Below are 21,496 nucleotides of genomic sequence, written 5' to 3' on the forward strand. Positions count from 1 at the left end.
GTAAAAGCGCTGCGCCATTTTTCTGCAAAAACCCTGGGAATATTTCTGTGTTTTTCGAAAAAATTTCGACTTCCGTACTCGAAAAAATTTCTAGAAAATTAAATTTTTAGTTTTCATTGCTTTAATAAATTAAATTTAAAGTAGATGATTTAATTAAAAAGCTGCAATTTCATTAATAAAATAAACTAAAAATTACATTATTGATGGAATTTTAATAAAGCTTAAATAAATTAACTTTAAATTAAAAACTAAGTCTAATAATTGAAAGTTAAGCAATGTTTTAATCTTTTTTCTCTTTCTTTGCTCTCTTCCAATTTTTATCTGTATCCTCTTCTTCATCCATAACTTTAGCTAGTAGGCATCCTTTAGAAGACCTACATTCAATTTTGGAGTAAATAGTTTCTCTCTTAGCTAGGATTCCTTGTTTCTTCTCTACCCAAGCCTTCTTCTCTAAAGTATCAGCTTTTCTCTTTCCTTTATCCTTCGTAGAGCTTTTCTTCCTAGGCATTGTAGGTGTTTTGAACTCAACCTTTTCCCCCAAGCGTTCCTTAACGGGAATCACTTTGTCACTTAAACGACTCTTCACATCGGTTTTACTCTGATTTTTCTTCATGTCCTTTGAAGGTTTCTTCAGAAGCCACTTTTTCACATCATTGGGCAAGGAGGAACCTTTTGGGTAATCACTTCCCATAAAGGTCTAGCACTCCAATAAACATTTGCAGGAGCCTGACCTGCAGTAATGTTTTAAAACTAAAAGTAAATAAATAAGTGTAAAAAGTAAACAATTTTATTTTTTTGGTAGAAAACAAATAAAACATCTATAGATTAATTTCAACTAATTAATAAATAAACCTACGTGGGAACCGAACCCACATTCTTTGCACTTTTGCACAATGCTCTACCAATTGAGCTATTAGGTTAGTGTTATCAATCAATGTTACTCAAAAGTAAATCAAACGATCTCAAAGTAAATCTATGGCCACATTAGTTAATAATTCAACCCACATTAGTTAAACCGATACTATGCCTTCCATCTGAGATATATCCCTTGCCATAAAGTCACAAATCAAAACAGCGTACTTCACTCAACCTAATTTAATGCAGCTAATAAAACTAACAGATGCAATGAAATGAGAAGATTACAAGAAATCACATTACAGAATAAGATTACTAGCCATTATGCAGCCTTGGCACTATGCATCATATGACAGAAGTAGATAAAAAAAATAATAAAAAGTAGATCAAAAAGTAGATTACTTAGCCCGTTTCGCTCAACTTCAAGAACTCCCAACAAACATTTACAGCAGCAGCAGTGTAGCAGAAGTAGCATAGCAGCAGCAGGCGGTAAAGTAGAAGTAGCACAACAGCAGCAGGCGGTAGAGCAGAAATTAGCACAGCAGCCTTGTCAAGCCAAAATTAGAAGCTGCAGTAGCAAGCCATGGCAGGGCAGCAACTACGTGGGATTCAAAAGTAAATAAAATAAATTACTCAAAAGTGAATAAAATAATCTCAAAAGTAAATAATATAAACGATTAATTGGGTTTAAAGCCCTCTATGTATCAGTAAACCGAAAAACTTTGGGGTTGTCATATTTTTTCTAGATTGGCTGAGGACCTCAGCTCTATTACTACCTCCAAATATCTCTAATGTAAATCAACTAAGAGAGAAATATATGAGTTGAGGTTAAAGTGAAGGTTTTGACATTAAAAGTTAATAAATTAATGTAAAAAGTAAATAATTTTATATTTTTGAAGAGAACTACTTAAACAAGCATTCATATTACAAAATAACTCATAAGTAAACAAAAAATTCTCAAAAGTAAATAAAAAGGTCTATATAGTATATGTAAATAAAAGAGTGTACACCTAGAAACTACCCACAATTGGGTACTAGTGTAAATGCAAGAACACAAAATTTCATCAGGATACCTTAAGAATTTTGCTTCCACTTATGTTAATTTCATAGCTTTGTACTGAACATCAGATCATGTCCAAATTCTATCGGCACCAACACCACAGTAGTATCTGCACCCTAGAAATGCCAAATTCACATTCATAAATAAACATTATTCTATATAAGAACAAATCTTATATAAAAGAAATGTAGGTGAAATGGGGGTAAATAACAGGCATTGGGACAAATATAAGCTCCTACAGGACATCCCAAGTGCTAATTAACAATTTGTTAAATCAGCATGTGTTTTAGCTCTATTCCAAACCTGTAGAAGGATATTTGAAAAATACGATATTATATTGTCAAGCAATTTAAAATCCTATCCCTACATACTTTTGCAATATGAATGCTTCTACCTAAAGCATAAATGGGGGTCATCTTTATGGTGAAGATACTCTGGCAAACTAAGAAAGTTACTAAAACTCAAAATTATATTATATTATATCAAAAGTTAATCAAAGTATGCCAAAAGTAAGCCAAAATTACTCAAATGTAATGATAATTATTAATCATTCATTAGAAAGGAAGGATTTATGTTTATCTCTAACAATTTATCAGACTACATAGTGATATCAATGGTACTTTAATTTAACAAAAAACCTATAATGGTCTAAGAAAATCAACAATAGCTAGTTGTCAATCAAGTGCGAACATCAACAGTAGCATTAGGCTTTCATTAAGTCCCCACTGTTTTAACTTTAAATATTAGCAGCAACCTTGGCAGGGCAGCAACCTTGGCAAGACAGCAAGACTCAACCACTTCTCGGATTTAGAACTTCTCCATGCAACTTCATTACATACACCTCATTCCCCTTTGATTGCAACAAAGTATAACACATTATGAAACATCAACACCACAAAATAATGTATAAAACTCAATCATTACAATCAACTCAAAAGTAAATAATTCAAGCTCAAAAGTAAATAATTCAAGCTCAAAAGTAAATAATTCAAGCTCAAAAGTAACACCTCATGAAAACAAAATCCCACTTGTTTAACACCTCATTCCCCCTTAACCAGATTTAGGTGAACATTCAAAAACAAGTAAAAAAAATGCATCAGATTATGAAAAAAACTAAAACTAAAATCGATTAAAAAGCAACAAAATAGAATAAGAAACAAAAACCCTGACAAAATAAAATACAATAATAATCAAATTGAGTAAACAACAACCATCAAATAGTAATCGAAAAAGACAGTCGAACAAAAACAAAGCAAAACCTAATTATATAAAAATATAAAATCAATTATAAAAACAAAAGAATCTGTAAAATTTACCTCTCCATGATGATCGATTAACATAAATCGAGTAGCAAACTCGAAGAATTGGAACTAAATTGAAGATATCATACAGCGAAATCCAAAAAATCGAACAGCGAAATCGAACTATCAATTGCCGTAGAGAGCTTTCAAGAGAAGAGAGAGAAACTAAGAAGAAGAGAGCGAAAAAAAAAAAAAAAAACAGAAGCGAAAAAATTAGAACAAAGGTCATTCATTGACTAAAATTACGGAAATACCCTTAATGAAGCGGGTGAACTATAGGCCGTCAGATGAATCTCAATGAACGATCCAGATGAGTTCCTAGTTCTTATTATAGGACTTGGTTTTCACATGATCCCAATTATATATATATATTTATTTATTTTTTTAGCTCACCAACTGTCAATTGTTCTTCTCATGTTGTTGTCCTTTGCATGGTGTTATTTTGCTATTGCATATGTTAATCCACACACTTCTAATCCTCCAGAAATGAAGTTGATAGTCTTGAAGAAAGCATGCTGGTGGTGGCGATAGTCCTCCTGATGGCCGGTTTTTCTTTTATTGTTTTATTTTGGTTTATTTGTCATGAGCTAGTGCCACACATTCGTATATGGTATGTTTGATGTTAGAATTAAAATCGCACCATTTTTATTTATCCTTCCTTTCACGTAGTCTAGCAGTCCTTCCGAGCCAATGAATAATATATATTACCCATTTAGTTAAGCTTTAGATAATATGTACAGGGTTAATGTTAAATCATGCTTATGCAATTTAGGAGTGGTTCAAGATCTTGTATCTAATATGAGAATTTTTCTTCATTCTACGACATTGGTGGTTTCTTCACCAAAACTGGGTCACTAGTATTACATGGTTTAAATTTGTTATCCTTTATGGGATTAAAAATTCTACAATTTCATTCTTTAAAAATGACACCATAATTTGCTGATGTAGCAAAATCTGATTGGCCGTATTTTGTATTTTTATTATTAATTTGAATTATTTTTAATGTCCATAATGTATTAAAATTGTATTCTTTTTTGTATTCTTTTAATACATGTATTTTTTTTAGAAATACATATTTATAAATTATGAAAAACTTTTTTATAATAAAAATTAATTTTCGAATTTATAATTATAATTATAAATCATAAAATTAAATTCATTCATCATTTACGTCAAAATTTTTCATCATCGTTCATCATCGATCATCATCACTCATCATTGTTTATCGTTCATCGTTCATCATCGCTCATCATCGTTCATCATCGCTCATCGTTCATCATTCATCATCGTTCATCCATCAATCATACTAGGCGTGTCCATAATTCGGATAAAAACCAAAATCCAATCCAAACCGAATTATCAATTCAGATCGGATCCGAACTTTAAATCGGATCAGATCGGATTGAGATTTTTTGGAAATTCGGATTTTTGGATTGGATCGGATTGACCCTAATTGGATCCAATCCAAACCGAAAACCGAATTGTAAAATTAAGCTTGTACAAATATGAATTTATGTATGTTTTGAAGTTTAGCTCAAATACTTACTACTACATAAAAATAAATTAGAGAGACTTTGTATTAGTTGAACTATTTATTTTAATCATGATTTTGAAGACTTTTATTTATAGTAATGCTTTATTTTTATAATTGTATTAGGAGCTAAAAAATAATGTATTATAATTTGGACTTTCTGATCGGATCCAAATAACCAAATTTTAATTCGGATTGGATCAAGATAGAAATTCGGATCGGATTGGATTGGAAAATTGAAAACCGAATTATATTTCGGATTGGATCAGATTTGGACTAAATCCAAACCGAAAACCGAATGGACACCCCTAAATCATACCTTAGATTAGCCCCCCATTCCCGAATTCAATGTTAATTGTCGATAATTTTGCATATCCCAGCTAAAATCGTGATAAAATTTCGAAAATAATTGTGTTTTTGCATTTAGTTTTTTGCACTTTTTGATTTTAGGTTTTCGTTCATACAAAAATCTCAACAACAATCGCATTTATAAGTATTTGCAAATGACGAAGTTTGGAATAAAATGGTTCGAAAATATGATGAGAGGAGGTACTATGGTGACTATTTTAATTAGGTATTGACCATAATAAGAGCAATCCTTGGAACAGCTAACTTGCGGAAGTACTATGGTGACTATTTTAATTAGGTATTGACCATAATACACATCAGTCATTACCGTTGTAATTATCTTTAAAACATTATTTAAAAAAGTTGGAAATTTGATTAACTATTTAATGCTCGTGAAAAATATAAAAAATGTAACTGACACTGATTCATAAGGGTATTTGATATTGAAGTCATAGGAAATTAGCAAAAAAAGATGTTTATATTTATGCCTAGTTGTAGGCATCTCTCGAAGTGCGCCTACGTTAAAGCATGTGTGAATATTCTTGGCACTCTTAGGAAGTAGGAATTGACATATACGATTAGGGACATGATTAGGGACAAGGAAAGTAGGGAGCCGCCAACAAGTTTTTAAGGAACTTGTAAACCGTTCACGGATCATAAAAAGGCAACCACGATAAGGGACAACGATAGGCAACAACGATTGACCCGTGAAGGTCACACCCCATTCATAATCCATGAGATTACTAACTCCATATGGTTCGGAACCACGAAAGGAGGATCAGGGATGATGGTACGAAGTGAGTCATGGAGTCACATTCGCCCGTATTGGTCTCTACTCGATTCTTATATTGAAAAGCATTCTTGTGATCTCAAAGGCATACAAACAAAATATTCAATTCGCTCCAAACTATTATTTAGCTAAATTGGTTGAATATTAATGCACACATTATTCTAAAATATTGGTGATTACTTCAATTAATAACAAGATTAAAAATGATCCTAAACCGGTCGTCCAAATTATCTTATTAGGCGTGATTTTCAATTACATATTCCCTTTAACAAGTAATATGGTGATCAATAAATAATATAGAACAAACATTAATATTGGAAGCAATTTAACCATAATTCCAACAATATAAAATCGTTAGAAAAATAATAGAAATAAAAGGAACATATTCTTACTTTGATTCTGTTTGTTTGCAGCTACAAAATAATAAACGAGTTAGTAACTTCAAGGAAACAATAATAAAACAATAATTAAATTAAATTAAAAAAGCAGAGTTGATTTGGGGCCAAACCCTCAAACAGTTCTACCTTTCATGCCTTGGCTTAAGGACAGACCCACGAGTAAAGTATGGACTCCTTTGAGCACTTGAAGAAGGAATTTTGAAATGAGAAGGGTAGGCTAGTGTTTAGGCTAAAGCATAAAAGAGAGAAAGATAAACTAGAGAATTAATTGATGCCTCGTACATCAGAAATGAGGGGGTATTTATAGAGAAAATGTGCTGAGGGAGCACACAGAACCCTAAAATGATAAAAACCCTAAAAAAGTATCCCGCGACACGACAAAATGTACCGTGACACGGAAAGTCCCACCGTCAGACGGGAAACATTCCCGTGACACGGTGCATTTTTGGTGTGATGCGGGAAATTTTCAGCAAACGGGGAAGAAAACGCGTTAAGGGTTTATGCGGAAAAGATACGGAAATTCTCGTGTCATGGAAGATTTCCCGTGTCACGGGAAATCCCACCGTCAGACGGGAAGGATTCCTGTGACACGGTGGGTACCTGTCGTGGCGCGGGAATTCCCAGCCTGCTTTTTCGTCTAAGTACATTTTAAACCCTAATTTCGTTCAGCATTTTAAGTGCCGATTGATAATTTCGGGCCATTTTCTGATTTATTATTATTTGGGCTAAAATTAGAAAATAATAAAATAAAATAAATAAAAGGTTTGGGCCAAAAATAAATAATAAAACAATAAAATAAAAAAGGTTTGGGCTAAAATTAAATAATAAGTTTGGGCTGAAATTAAAACTATGCTTTTACCAAACATTAAGACTAATCCATGGACTGTTCAAAAATATGAATTTAATCAAATACGATTTTTTAAGCACTCTCAGGATTAAATACTGAACCCGACCAATAGTGGTGGTGAAAGGTTGTTCATCATCGAATTTGGTTTTGGGGAGACATTTTTAAGTGTCTATACTAGTACAGAAGTGCACTTAGTTATACATGCACTAACCATAACTATAATAGGTAAATATCTAATGAATCCTTAAAACATAGATGTAAAAGTGTGTCTCAATTTGAGTACGTGCTTAGCCGGGATTAGCAGAAGTCAATTTGTTGATGATTTGAGGATTGTTATGCTTGCTGCAACATAGCTTCGTCAAATACCGTAATCGTTCTACACACATTTCGTCGGTCTGGACAATGACATAGGTAACAATGGGGTTATATATGATATTGTATAATCGTAGATAAATTCTCAACGATTAAATGTGAAGGGGTGTAAAAATTCCTACTGTGTAATTAATGTTGTGCATGGCTTCAATATCACCACATTCAATGTACTTCAAGACATACATTCCACAATCGTGACTGTACAACAATTCAAAACTTAACTAAAAATAAATCAATGAAGTTTAGATTCAATGAATAAAATCATTTTAGATAAAGATATACCTGTTTTGTTGTTTGTGACGAACTTCTACAATTGTATATGTAATTTTCGATTTTTTAAGATTCTTGAAAAATTGAGCCAATTTACCTCTCCTACAATCTGTGATAGCATATTCAATCTGTTCATTAATTTTAAAAAAATGTTAACAAAAAAAATATATAATTTACATATTTTAAAGCAAATAGTTACCATATGGTTATCAATAAGTATTATACTAGAAATTGTTAAAAAAAAAGGTAGTATGATAAGTGGTTTATTTGACCACTTATTGTGTAAATTTAAACCCGATTTTGCGATCATTTCCCCTCTTTCTAATCCAATTTTGAATGAAAATGTTTTGTCTCGGCTTTCCCCCTCTTGGTTTGTGTTTGTCCATGTTTTGCAGGTCTATGGACTCAATTAGGCAGGCTTTCGGTGCATGAATCGTGTTTAAGACAAGAGGATTGAGGATTGGAGAGGGCGCTCCAGGGGAGCGGGCATGCACCTCTCATGGAGCGGGCGCTCCTCGACTCTAGCTACGTTCTGCCCAAGTTCAGGTGCTGTTAGGAGCGGGCGTGCTCCTCACCAGGAGCGGGCGCTACTCCCTTTGAAGATTGAATCTGCCCATGCTGCTGGAACAGGGAAGCGGGCGTGCATCATGTGAGGAGCGGGCGTGCAGCCGAAAGGAGCGGGCGCTCCTCATTGTGGAGCGGGTGCTCCTCGCTGGGAATCCGTTTTCTTTTGACGGATTTCCCTATGTGTTTCGGGGAGTATAAATACTTCCCCTTTAGCTCATTTAGAGAGAGGGTACAATAGCCTAGTTTTCAGAAACCTCTCTTAGTTTGAAACATTCCTTAGGATTAATTTAGCTTAGTTTTCATCAAATCAAATCATTGTATTAGTGAAATTCAAGAATTACTCTCAAAGTTTGGCAATTTGTATTCAACATTTGAAGCTTCAATTAGTAATTTCTCCAACCTTTTTCCACTTAATTTCAGATTTTATTTGGTATTTGCATGTTATTTAAATCTTCTTAGTTCTTGGTAATTTGTTATTGGATGATAGTTATTTCAATTGTTAACCACTTTTCCCCAATTATTGAAGTATTTAGAACCCTAATTCTTGATTGCATGTTGATAAACATGAGTTGTGAGTAGTCTTCTTGCTAGGGGTTGGGTGAAGCTTGACCTTTTGGGTTAACTATGAAAATGTGGGAGAAGCATTGATGTTTGTATTGCAATTAAATTGATTATATGAGATTGCTTGTTAGTTCCTCATGATAGGTTTAGCTACCCTTGACTTAGGAGCTTGATAGTATGATATGCCTAATTTGACATGGAAGTGTAAATTGAGTACGTCATTACTTATTGTAATTTGATTATGTATCATCTATTGCTAAACTAATGAGGAATCTAAGTTTAGTAGTGTGAGTTGTTTTCTAATTGCATGAGGTTGATTTTACATATAGTCCTTGCTATATCTTGTCTATTCTACTCCCCGTTTGCCTATTTGCCTTGGTTGAGTGGATCTCATTCCCTAGTATCTTTAATTCATTGATTTAGAACCATAGTTTGTTTGTCTTCTTGACGAACCCCAATTCACCAATTGACTTCGAATTAGCTTAAGTGTAAAGATCTTTGGCAACCATATCCCGTTCCTTGTGGACCGAACTCTTACTTGTCATTATGCTTGGTTTGTAAGGTGTTTGTTAATAAATGTTTTTGATTGAGTGTGGAATGTACGACCGTTCTAACGCCCATCAAAATGGCGCCGTTGCCGGGGAACGGTGTTGTTGATAGCTAATTGATTACTTGAGTCTAGTTCACCATAAAAAAAAAATTCAAAAAGATTGTTTCTTTTTGGCTACACTTGTAGCCTTGGTACTAATTGCGTTTGTTGAGAGTGTATGCGCAGAACTCATAACAGGATCTTGGTACCTTACGATCCCGAGATTGAGCAAACTTATAGAAGGAGAAAAAGAGCCGGTTCTAGGCCGTTTACTACTCCCCCAGCTAGAGAGACCAATTTCGAGGAGGATCGAGATCAAATGGGTGACGCGGAACCACCACCTCAAAGACCTTTAAAGGAGTTGGGAACTCCGGGAGCTTATAGAGCTTCAAGCGGCATTGCTCCACTCGTTACTCAAGCCAATGACTTCGAGATTCGGCCCGCAATGATTAATTTGATTGAAAGGAGGCAATATAGTGGAGCAAAACATGAGAGCCCTCTTGCACACTTGAACGAGTTCGAAAAATATTGCAACACGATCAAGGTAAATGGGGTAACTCAAGAGTTTGTGAGACTAAAGTTGTTTCCTTTTTCTTTGATAGGAAGGGCTCTTGAATGGCTTGAGAAGGAGGTGAGGCCTAACTCCTTGAGAACTTGGGACGAGGTCACCACGGCTTTCTTAGGAAGATTCTATTCCCAAAAGAAGACGGCCGAGGCAAGAGCTTTGAACCAAGGTTTCCGTCAAAAAGCTAGTGAAACCATTTATGAAGCATGGGAACGATACAAAGAATATCAAAGGGAGTGCCCTCATCATGGCATTCCGTCATATCAAGTGCTTCAAATTTTCTATGGGGGCTTAAGCCCACAAGGAAAGACTAGCTTGGATGCAGGAGCGGGTGGCCCAATTATGAATAAGACGGAGGAGCAAGTCATAGAGATAATTGAGGATGTGGTGAGGCACCACATGGATTGGCAAGAAGGAGAGAGAGATTCTCTAAACAAGGGAGGAAATGCGGTTTACTCCGTTGATCACCTTAATGCCATCAACAATTTGACCTCCCAAATCGCCAACCTTGGAAAGGAGATGACGTCCATTAAGGCAAAACTAGAGACCTCTAGTTCAACACAAGAGCATCCCTCCCAATCTAAGGGGAGAGGTATGAATTCTAACTCTTCTCCCTCTACTTCTAATAACATGCCTCATGGATGTTTGTTTTGTGAAAATTGTGGGTCTTATGACCATGATACCTCTTCTTGTAATTATGATTTCCAACCCCAACCCCAATACGAAGATGGTAATGAAAATGAAAATGAACAAGTCAATGCCTTGTCTTATGATAATAGACATAGGAATGATAATCAAAGATACTTACCACCAAATAGAAGAGAACAAGGGGGGAATTCCTATAACCAAAGAGGAAATGATTACGATTACCATAATCAAAATTAATGGGTAAATAGGAACCAAAGGGACCAAAATCCCCAAGGTAACTACAACCAACAAGGTGGTTATGGTAACCATAATCATAATAATCAAGGAAACTATGGGAATCAAGGGCAATTTCACCAAGGGGGAAACTCTAATAATCGGAACAATTGGAACAACAATAATAATAGAGGTTCTTCTAATCAAAATGCGTCCAATTCGAATGTTAGAGGTAATAGGGCTTCCCAAGACAACCACTATGCACAAGCACCACATAGTAGGTCTAGCTTGGAGGAAATGATGGAAAATCAAACTAAAATGTTCAAATCTTTCATGGCCTCAAGTGAAAATAAATTTAGTGAAGTGATGACCCATAATAAAATGCTAGAGACACAAATTTCACAATTGGCCAATGCTTTGAAGGAAGGGACTAGCACTTCTAAACTACCACCCCAAGGACTAGATCCTAAGAGGCCCGTAAATGTTATATCAACAAGGAGTGGTAAAGTTTTGGAAGAAAGTGTTCCTAAAAAAAGCAATGAGAGAATGAACATGAGTGAGCCTCCGTTTAAAAGTGATTTTGAACAAGAGAGAGAGCAAAACCATGAGAATGAAAAGGAGAAAGAATGTGAGAAAGAAAAAGAATTTGAGAAAGAGAAATATTTTGAAAAAGAGAGTGAAGAGAGAAGAGAAAAAGAGAGAGAAACAAAACAATTGCAAAAACTACCATATCCTCACAAATTTGTTAGAAACAAATTAGATGTGCAATTTGGAAAATTTCTTGAAACATTGAAACAAATTCACCTTTCAATTCCTTTTACCGATGCTATCAAGCAAATTCCTAACTATGCTAGGTTTTTGAAAGGTATTTTGAGTGGAAGGAGAAAGTGTGAATTGGTTGAAACGGTGAGTCTCACCGAGAATTGTAGTGCAATTATCATGAACAAGATGCCACCCAAATTAAAAGACCCCGGTAACTTTTCTATCCCATGTGCAATATACAAGATGAAAATTGATAATGCTTTGTGTGACCTAGGGGCTAGTGTTAGCCTAATGCCATACTCGGTATACCAAAGACTTGGGATAGGGGAACTTCTACCCACCAACATCACCCTACAATTGGCCGATCGCTCTATTAAATTCCCAAAGGGTAAGGTAGAGGATGTTCCTCTAAGGGTGGGGAAGTTTGTAATCCCGGTGGATTTTTTTGTGTTAGAGATGGATGAAGATGTTAACATTCCAATAATTCTAGGAAGACCTTTTTCTTGCTACTTCGGGTGCTTTAATAGATGTTCAAAGTGCTAAAATTTCACTAAAAGTAGGAGATGAGGTGATAGAATTTGATTTGAATGAGAGCATGAAATATCCAAGCTCTAGTCTTGATAATTTCATGATGATTGATACTATTGATTCTATTGTAACTTCTATGCATGAGCACTTGCTCACCACTAACGATGCCCTTGAGAATGTCCTATTGAACAAGGAAAAGATAGGTGACCAAAGCAAAGAGATGGCATTGTATGAAGAGATGCTTGAAGGAAGTACGGAATCAAGCAATGAGCAAGTGTGCATGGGAATCACAACACATGATGCATTAGAAGTAGCTACCTCAAGAGAAGGTAAGGGTGTTCCAATGGTAGAGTTGAAACCTCTACCATCACACCTAAGGTATGAGTTTTTGGGCCCCAATTCAACTTTTCCGGTTATTGTGAATTCTTCTTTGAACGAGTGCCAAACTCAAATGTTATGTGGTGTTTTGAGAGATCACCAAGGTGCTTTAGGCTATACCATAGATAACCTCAAAGGTATTAACCCCGCTTTATGTATGCACCACATAACACTTGAGGAGGGTGCTAAGCCTTCCATTGAGAGGCAAAGGAAACTCAATCCTCAAATGGGGGAGGTGGTGAAGAAAGAAATCACCAAACTCCTTGATGCCGGCATCATCTTCCCCATTTCGAGTTCTAGATGGGTTTCCCCCGTTCATGTGGTCCCTAAAAAGGGAGGAATGACCGTAGTTGAAAATGAGAATGGTAATCTCATTTCAACTAGAATGGTGACCGGTTGGAGGATGTGCATAGACTATAGACGTCTAAATGCATCCACCAACAAGGATCATTTTCCTCTCCCTTTTATCGACCAAATGCTTGAAAGACTAACCAAGCACAAGTATTATTGCTTTCTTGATGGTTATTCGGGATTCTTTCAAATCCCTATAAAACCGAATGACCAAGAGAAAACAACTTTTACTTGTCCCTATGGAACTTTTGCATATAGGAGGATGCCCTTCGGGCTTTGCAACGCACCGGAAACCTTCCAAAGATGCATGATAAGTATTTTTAGGGACATGCTTGAAGCCGAAATGGAAGTTTTCATGGATGATTTCTCGGTAGGGGGCCTTTCGTTCGAGGATTGTTTGTCCAACTTGGGCAAGTGCTTGACAAGATGTGAGAAGGTCAATTTGGTTTTGAATTGGGAGAAATGCCACTTTATGGTGGAAGAGGGAATTGTCCTTGGTCACAAGATTTCAAGCAAAGGGATTGAGGTTGACAAGGCCAAAGTTGAAGTGATAGAAAAGCTTCCGCCACCAATCAATGTGAGAGGAGTAAGGTCATTTTTGGGGAATGCCGGGTTCTACAGGAGATTCATCAAGGATTTCTCACAAATTGCTAGACCCCTAAATGCTCTTCTTCAAAAAGATGCCATCTTTATTTTTGATGAAGAGTGTCTCCAAGCTTTCAACAAATTAAAGGAGGCTTTAATCTCAACTCCAATTGTGCAAGGGCCAAGACGGGATTTGCCATTTGAACTTATGTGCGATGCAAATGATGTTGCGATTGGAGGAGTATTGGGGCAAAGGGTAGAGAAGAGGCTTCACGTGATTTACTACATGTCTAAGACCTTGAATGAAGCTCAACGGAACTACACCACAACGGAGAAAGAGTTTCTTGCCGTGGTTCATGCTTTTGAGAAGTTTTGGAACTACCTCATTGGTTCCAAAACTATTGTTTATACCGATCACGCAGCCATTAGGTACCTTATTGCAAAGAAAGAATCCAAGCCACGTCTTCTTCGGTGGGTCCTATCTCTCCAACAATTTGATGTTGAAATCCGTGATAAAAAGGGGGCCGAGAATGTGGTTGCGGACCATCTTTCCCGACTAGAGAATGTGCAAGCTAGTGATGATGAAATCCCTATATGTGATGAATTGAGAGATGATATGCTTTACATCTTGAATGAAAAAGAGCTTCCTTGGTTCGCCGACTTGGTAAACTACTTGGCTTGTGGAGAATGCCCACCCGATTTCTCCAAGAATCAAAGGAAGAAGCTAAAAAGGGAAGCAAGACATTATGTATGGGATGATCCCATTCTCTACAAACGAGGAGTAGATGGTTTTCTCCGTAGGTGTGTCCCGGATGAACAAGTGCAAGGAGTGCTCAAGATGTGCCATTCTGATCCATGTGGAGGGCATATGGGAGCCAACAAAACTGCATTAAAAATCTTGCATAGCGGTTTGTGGTGGCCTCACATCTTCAGGACGCTTGGGGATTTGTGAAGACTTGTGACCGGTGTCAACGAACCGGCAACATATCCAAGCGCAATGAGATGCCCCAACAACCGATTCTTGAGCTTGAGGTATTTGATGTATGGGGTATGGATTTCATGGGGCCATTCCCAAATTCTCATGGGAATCAATACATCCTTGTGGAGGTCGACTATGTATCAAAATGGGTGGAAGCCATTGCCTCCCCAACTAATGACCACAAGGTTGTCATGAAGATGTTCAAAAAAGTCATATTTCCAAGATTCGGTATTCCAAGGGCGGTGGTGAGTGACAATGGTTGACATTTTGTTCATAGTGCTTTTCAAAAGATGCTAAGAAAGCACGAGGTCCACCAAAGATTCGGCCTTACCTATCATCCACAAACAAGTGGACAAGCGGAAGTGTCTAACCGTCAAATAAAGCTAATCCTCGAGAAGACGGTTGCTAAGAACAGGAAGGATTGGTCAGAAAAGCTTGATGACGCTCTATGGGCATATAGAACGGCGTACAAGACCCCAATAGGCACAACTCCATATCGTCTAGTGTATGGAAAATCTTGTCATCTACCGGTGGAGCTTGAGCACCGGACCCAATGGGCGATCAAGAAGATTAATTTCGACTTGGCTAGCGCGGGAGAGCAAAGATGGCTTGATTTGCATGAACTTGAAGAGCTAAGGTTGGAAGCCTATGAGTGTGCTAGCAACTATAAGAATCGCACTAAGGATTGCCACGACCGGAACATTGAAAAGAAAGCATTTCTAAAAGGCGATAAGGTACTCCTCTACAATTCTAGGATGAAATTGTTTCCCAGGAAACTTTTATCAAGGTGGAGTGGACCTTTTGTTGTCAAGGAAGTGTTTCCTCATGGAGCCGTGGAAGTTTGGGATATGGACGGCAAGAGATCTTTCAAGGTGAATGGGCATCGCCTCAAGCTTTACTACGAGGGTGCTCATGTGGGTGTTTTAGAATCAACTCAATGTAATCTTACCTCCTGAGTGTGGAGGTCGTCAAGCTATTGACGTTAAAGAAGCGCTTCTGGGAGGCAACCCGAGTAAAAAAAAAAAGAAAAAAAAAGAGAGAGAAGAGAGAGTCAAGAAAATAAAAGGAGTGAAAAATAAAACAATGAATGAGAGAAGAAAAGAATATGAGTGTTGGGAATATCTGATTTTGGCCAATATTGTTGAATTTTGTTCTTGTGGTTTTGATATAGGTACTTGAAGCAAAAAGAGCCGAAGAAAACAAAACAGGAAGCTGTCAACAGCTAGGAGCGGGCGCTCCAACACAACTGCAAGCCCGCTCCAAGCTCAATGTACGAAACAGTAGGCTTCAAGACTGGTAAGAGCGGGCGCTCCAACTCAACTGCACGCCCGCTCCTTGCTGGGTCAGAAAGTCAGATTCTCAACTTCGGCTTGGAGCGGGCGCTCCAACATCTCTGCACGCCCGCTCCAAAATGGTTTTAAAACAGGCAGAAACTCTTTCTCAGTTAGGAGCGAGCGCTCCTACCCTTCTGCACGCCCGCTCCTACCTGTCCGGGTAAAAAAAAAAGAGGAACTTATCTCTCTTTTTATCACTTTACCCATCATTTCTCACCACTCATTCAAACATTCATACTCTCTCTCCTCCTTCCCATCTACTTCTCTCTCTAAAAACCTCATATTCTCCAACTTCTCTCTTCATTTTCATTATCAAATCTCAACTTTCTTCAACTGAAATTCAAAAATTCTTAATCTACATCAAATTCTCTCTCCAAAAACCATAATTTTACAAAAATTTGGGCAAAAATTTCGAAGACCCACAAGTGGGAATTGAAGAAAATCAATAGGGAAAGGGGCAAGCTTGCTAGTAAAGGAGGAATTTGGGTAAATTGGAGGATTTTAGAGTATTTTCATACTCTAAGTGGTATAATTTTCTTCCTTACTTCACTTTCCCTCTTAAACCTAAGGGTTTTTCTTCAATATTTCTCTCAATTTGTTTATTTCATGATTGTTGTGTAATTAGTTGCATGATTAGGTGATTTAAACAAATTTTCTTGCCTTTGATAATTAAATTGTTGATTTTTGTGGATAATTGTGGAGTAAGGGAATGGCTTGTGCATGAAAAATTAATTATAATTTGTGAATTTGTGAATTTTTGTGTGAGAATTGTTGTGTTAAGATTGTTGGTTGGTTGTGTGGAATTATTATTGAATTGTGAGCAGGTACCTTGGTTTAATTTTGGGGATTTGAAGTTAAGGAGGTTGAGTTTGTTGAATTTTGGTGCTTGTGTGAGGAGTTTTGAGTGAACCCTCTTTACTCTTTTTTCCTAATTTGTCAAGATGGTGCTAAGATTATTTGGAGGTGCGGGAGTAAAGAAAAGAAAGACTTCCAGCATCCAAATATCCGAAAACCAAAACCAAACCCAAACTCTAAACCAAGACAATGCTCCTCCTCCCATTAGAATCCCCGAAAAATTTTAAAAGTATCACTTCGAGCTTTCAAAACGAAAAATCCTTCCAACAAGATTTTACGACCAATCAACTTGCCATCTTTTAGGGATATATGAAGGAATTCGGCGAGTGGCCGATAATTTCGGATGGTTAAACTACCTCAAGAAGAGGGAGCTAACCTACGAATCGATCACTCTCGAGTTCCTCTCAACCTTAACCATGCGCCGAATCAATGGGGAGGGAGAGCCTCTTGAGTGCGAAATTAAGTTTAGACTTTTCAATCAAGAAAAGACTCTAACCTTAACTCGGCTCAATGAAATATTTGAGTGGCCCGTGTATAATCAAATAGACAACCCCGATAGTTTCTACCTTTCTAGCTACGAAGAGCAAAATTGGTGGAATACTATCGCGGAGTATCCTAATTTCACCACCCGGTCTAGCCACGCTAGCCACATTGTCCACCCTGTACTCCGTATATTCATGAGAATTATGGGGTACGCTTGTTTCTCAAAACAAGATCTCGGGAAGCTAACAAAAAAGGAGATCAAATGCCTCTTTATAGCTTCCCGATTTGAGGGGGACCTTGAGGGTAATGTGAACATGGGATACTTGTTTATCCAAAGGTGCCTTGAGATTAAGAGGAGTACGGAGTTCAGAGGGGAGATAAAATGTGGTGGCATGATCACAATAATTGCCAAGGCTTTGGGTTTCGCTAATTGGGTTGAGCAATTAACCCCGGTGAACGGGTCCAATGTCCTTTACCTTGCCGGACTTGCCTCAATGCAAATGCTTGTGGAGATCCGTGGCAATGTCACCTCATACTCTTGGTTGGTCAAGGGTAAGCACTGTTGCTTTCTCCCTAATGCGGCGGTAATGAACACCGTGGGGAACACTTGGCAAGTGCCAATTGAGCCACTCCCCGCGAATGTTCCCAACCCTGACCAACCATCTCAACCTCGTCGCCATAGTATTTCTACCGCTCCTAGGTTTTTCGGCGGATCCTCTTCTTCTTCTTCTTCCTCCTTCGACCTTGAATCGGCTTTTCACCGCCTAAATCTTTCCAACCAAAGAATCCTCCAAGAAAATGAATATCAAAGTTATGTGTCTCAAATGACATATCAAAGCTAAGTTGAGAGGGGAGCCTTTCTCCCCTATGTCAACTATCCTAACCGCCCCGTTCAAGAGGGGCCGGTTGCGGGTTGGAACAACAACCAACCCACCTACTCTTATTGGCAAGGACCTCGTAGCTCCGTTTCGGAGCTACGATCCTTCCCTCCCTACGATTATACACAACCCGAGGGTTGTGATTTTAGGGGGGACCCTTCTTATTACCACGTCCCCGAGACATGTGGTAATATGACTCCCGAGGAAATCGATAACCACCCCTTAAGGGGATACTTTGGGTTTCCACCCGGGTATGATGGTGGGTGGGGCACTAGTAATGCACCGGACTACGGTCACTATCGTAGTAGCCCCAACTATGATCTCCCTCCATACGTGGATCAACCTTCCTTTTCCGGCGATGTAGACCTCAACTATAACTACATGCCATCACCGCCTAGGGAGGATGATCGGGAGTAGCCTTTAGACATTTGTTTTTACCGTTCCCTTCTCTTCTTTTCCCATCATGTGTAACACCGAGGCCGGTGTCGAGTTCTAACTTGGGGGGGAGATGTTTCTCATTGTGTCCATCTATCGTGGGAACGGTAATCAAATGTCTAGCTTGGGGGAAGTCTTGGGGTCTTTGTGTCTAGGGTAGTTTTCGGTTTTGGTAGGAAATGTGCTTTCTTGTGATGCCTTTTGTGCTATGTATGGAGAAATTTGAGATTGTATGTGGAATGTTTGGCATGAAAGGCTTAGTCTAGCCTTTGGGACTTGTGGTAGGATTCATAAGGTATTATGTTCTAGTTTGCATGCCTATTTTAGGTTGGTTGTTACCCTTTTCACGTTTTTATGGCATGCCTAGGCTAGAACAATTGTATATTGATGTTTTTGTCTCACTTCTCTTTATGTGTGTGCTATTTGGAGCATCTTATCTATGGCTTTGATATGATCATGCTTTGGTTGGTTTGATTGTTGGTTGGTATCATGGTTGATTGGCATTGTTTTCTTGGTCTTGCTTGATGATGAATTTTGATGATGATTTCCCTTAATATCCAAATTTCTTTTTCTTATCCTCTAACCCCTCTAACATCCAAATTCCCTAATATCCAAATCCCTAATATCCAAATTCTTTAATTAGTTTCTCTTTCCCCCATTTTCAACCTTTTTCCAAAAAAAAAAAAAAAAAAAGAGATTTTGTTTGCCTTTGATCGGTTTGCAATGATGATATTGAATTGTATGTGGTGGATGTTTGTTTTCTTTTCGTAATAAAATTTCGAGCATGGTTTAGATGCCCTTGGTGGAACATAGAATTGGTTAGTTTAGGCTAGTGTGAGAATAACTTTCCCGAATGTGCGAAACTTAAAGTCTAGGTTTTTGGTAAGATGGAGTCGCCCATATCAAAGGAATTTGAACCCCGAAAGGTAGTAATTGATCCCACATTGTTCCCAAAAGTGAGGTTGTAATATTTTTTTTTTCAAGCCTACTACATTTTGAATGAGTGGCAAGGATCCTCTTTGATTTAGTACCTAGATCGAGAGCTTGAGTCCTGACTCCCAAGATCGCGGCCTAAACTACTCTTAGTAATATGAAGTTGTTATGTATTGTTCATTCGCACAAAGTTAAGGCATGTCATTCTGGTTTCCTTAGTTCAATCTTTAAGTTGTTATAAATAATAGTTTGTGATGTAAATGCCTAAGTTTGAAAAAAAAAAAAATAAAAAAATGGAAAGAAGTAATGAATAGCCACCACCCTAGCGATTAAACAAGCTTGGGGGTGCGTTTTTGTTTCAAGTTTATTCATAGTTTGTATTTTGGGTCAAAGTTAGAAACCTCTTTAGGTTTGCTCTTAGTGCTATATATCTTAGCTTGACTTTAATTGCAAAGCACTTCTAGTTTTCTCTATGCCTTAACTTTGTGCCGTATTCCTTGAGTCCTGTAATGTTAGTAGAATAGTTGAAGCCATAGACGGTGGAGGGAGTTGGTTCACAAGCATATGGAGAGGGTATTTATCATTGAGATGTCGAGTGCTCTAAACCTTCTTTGGTCTATTTTTATTTCGGCTCCTTCGAGGAGTCATGAGACATTACCATTAGGGGGAATTTGAACTTTGTGTTGGGGACGCGGTAAGATTGGTTGAATGGACCAAAGTTGAGTACATTCGGGAAGGTTAGCTAGGCCTTGGCTATTCATGACCGTGGTTGATCTTAGGCATATACCTCATGCTCGAGTTTTATTGCTTAAGGATTCTCATATCTATGCATGTGCTTTTCTTTGACCAAATTGATCTTTGGATTTGTTTTTGGGCAATGTGAATTGCTTGAGGACAAGCATTTGGCTAGCTTGGGGGGATTTGATAAGTGGTTTATTTGACCACTTATTGTGTAAATTTAAACCCGATTTTGCAATCATTTCCCCTCTTTCTAACCCAATTTTGAATGAAAATGTTTCGTCTCGACTTTCCCCCTCTTGGTTTGTGTTTGTCCATGTTTTGCAGGTCTATGGACTCAATTAGGCAGGCTTTCGGTGCATGAATCGTGTTTAAGACAAGAGGATTGAGGATTGGAGAGGGCGCTCCAGGGGAGCGGGCGTGCACCTCTCATGGAGCGGGCGCTCCTCGACTCTAGCTACGTTCTGCCCAAGTTCAGGTGCTGTTAGGAGCGGGCGTGCTCCTCACCAGGAGCGGGCGCTACTCCCTTTGAAGATTGAATCTGCCCATGCTGCTGGAACAGGGGAGCGGGCGTGCATCATGTGAGGAGCGGGCGCTCCTCCCTGACACTTTCAAATCTGATCCTTCATTGATGCATTCTGGAGAGGGCGTGCATCCGAAAGGAGCGGGCGCTCCTCATTGTGGAGCGGGTGCTCCTCGCTGGGAATCCGTTTTCTTTTGACGGATTTCCCTATGTGTTTCGGGGAGTATAAATACTTCCCCTTTAGCTCATTTAGAGAGAGGGTACAGTAGCCTAGTTTTCAGAAACCTCTCTTAGTTTGAAACATTCCTTAGGATTAATTTATCTTAGTTTTCATCAAATCAAATCATTGTATTAGTGAAATTCAAGAATTACTCTCAAAGTTTGGCAATTTGTATTCAACATTTGAAGCTTCAATTAGTAATTTCTCCAACCTTTTTCCACTTAATTTCAGATTTTATTTGGTATTTGCATGTTATTTAAATCTTCTTAGTTCTTGGTAATTTGTTATTGGATGATAGTTATTTCAATTGTTAACCACTTTTCCCCAATTATTGAAGTATTTAGAACCCTAATTCTTGATTGCATGTTGATAAACATGAGTTGTGAGTAGTCTTCTTGCTAGGGGTTGGGTGAAGCTCGACCTTTTGGGTTAACTATGCAAATGTGGGAGAAGCATTGATGTTTGTATTGCAATTAAATTGATTATATGAGATTGCTTGTTAGTTCCTCATGATAGGTTTAGCTACCCTTGACTTAGGATCTTGATAGTATGATATGTCTAATTTGACATGGAAGTGTAAATTAAGTACGTCATTACTT

General features: G+C 37.8%; 1 long non-coding RNA gene across 2 annotated transcripts; it reads right to left on the bottom strand.

Moving 5' to 3' along the window:
- Positions 1-505: 505 nt before the first annotated feature.
- On the bottom strand, positions 506-3,558 carry LOC110696956. Of its 2 annotated transcripts, XR_002506440.1 has the most exons (5): positions 3,232-3,558; positions 2,670-2,765; positions 1,929-2,031; positions 1,258-1,453; positions 506-731 (listed from the first exon to the last, which is right to left on the bottom strand). It is a non-coding gene; the product is annotated as an uncharacterized LOC110696956 (long non-coding RNA). The 2 variants fall into 2 exon arrangements; XR_002506441.1 differs by lacking the exon at positions 2,670-2,765 and having other exon boundaries at positions 3,232-3,557.
- Positions 3,559-21,496: the final 17,938 nt, after the last annotated feature.

Source organism: Chenopodium quinoa, unplaced genomic scaffold (assembly GCF_001683475.1).
Source record: "Chenopodium quinoa cultivar QQ74 unplaced genomic scaffold, ASM168347v1, whole genome shotgun sequence".
Classification (NCBI taxonomy): Eukaryota; Viridiplantae; Streptophyta; class Magnoliopsida; order Caryophyllales; family Amaranthaceae; genus Chenopodium; species Chenopodium quinoa.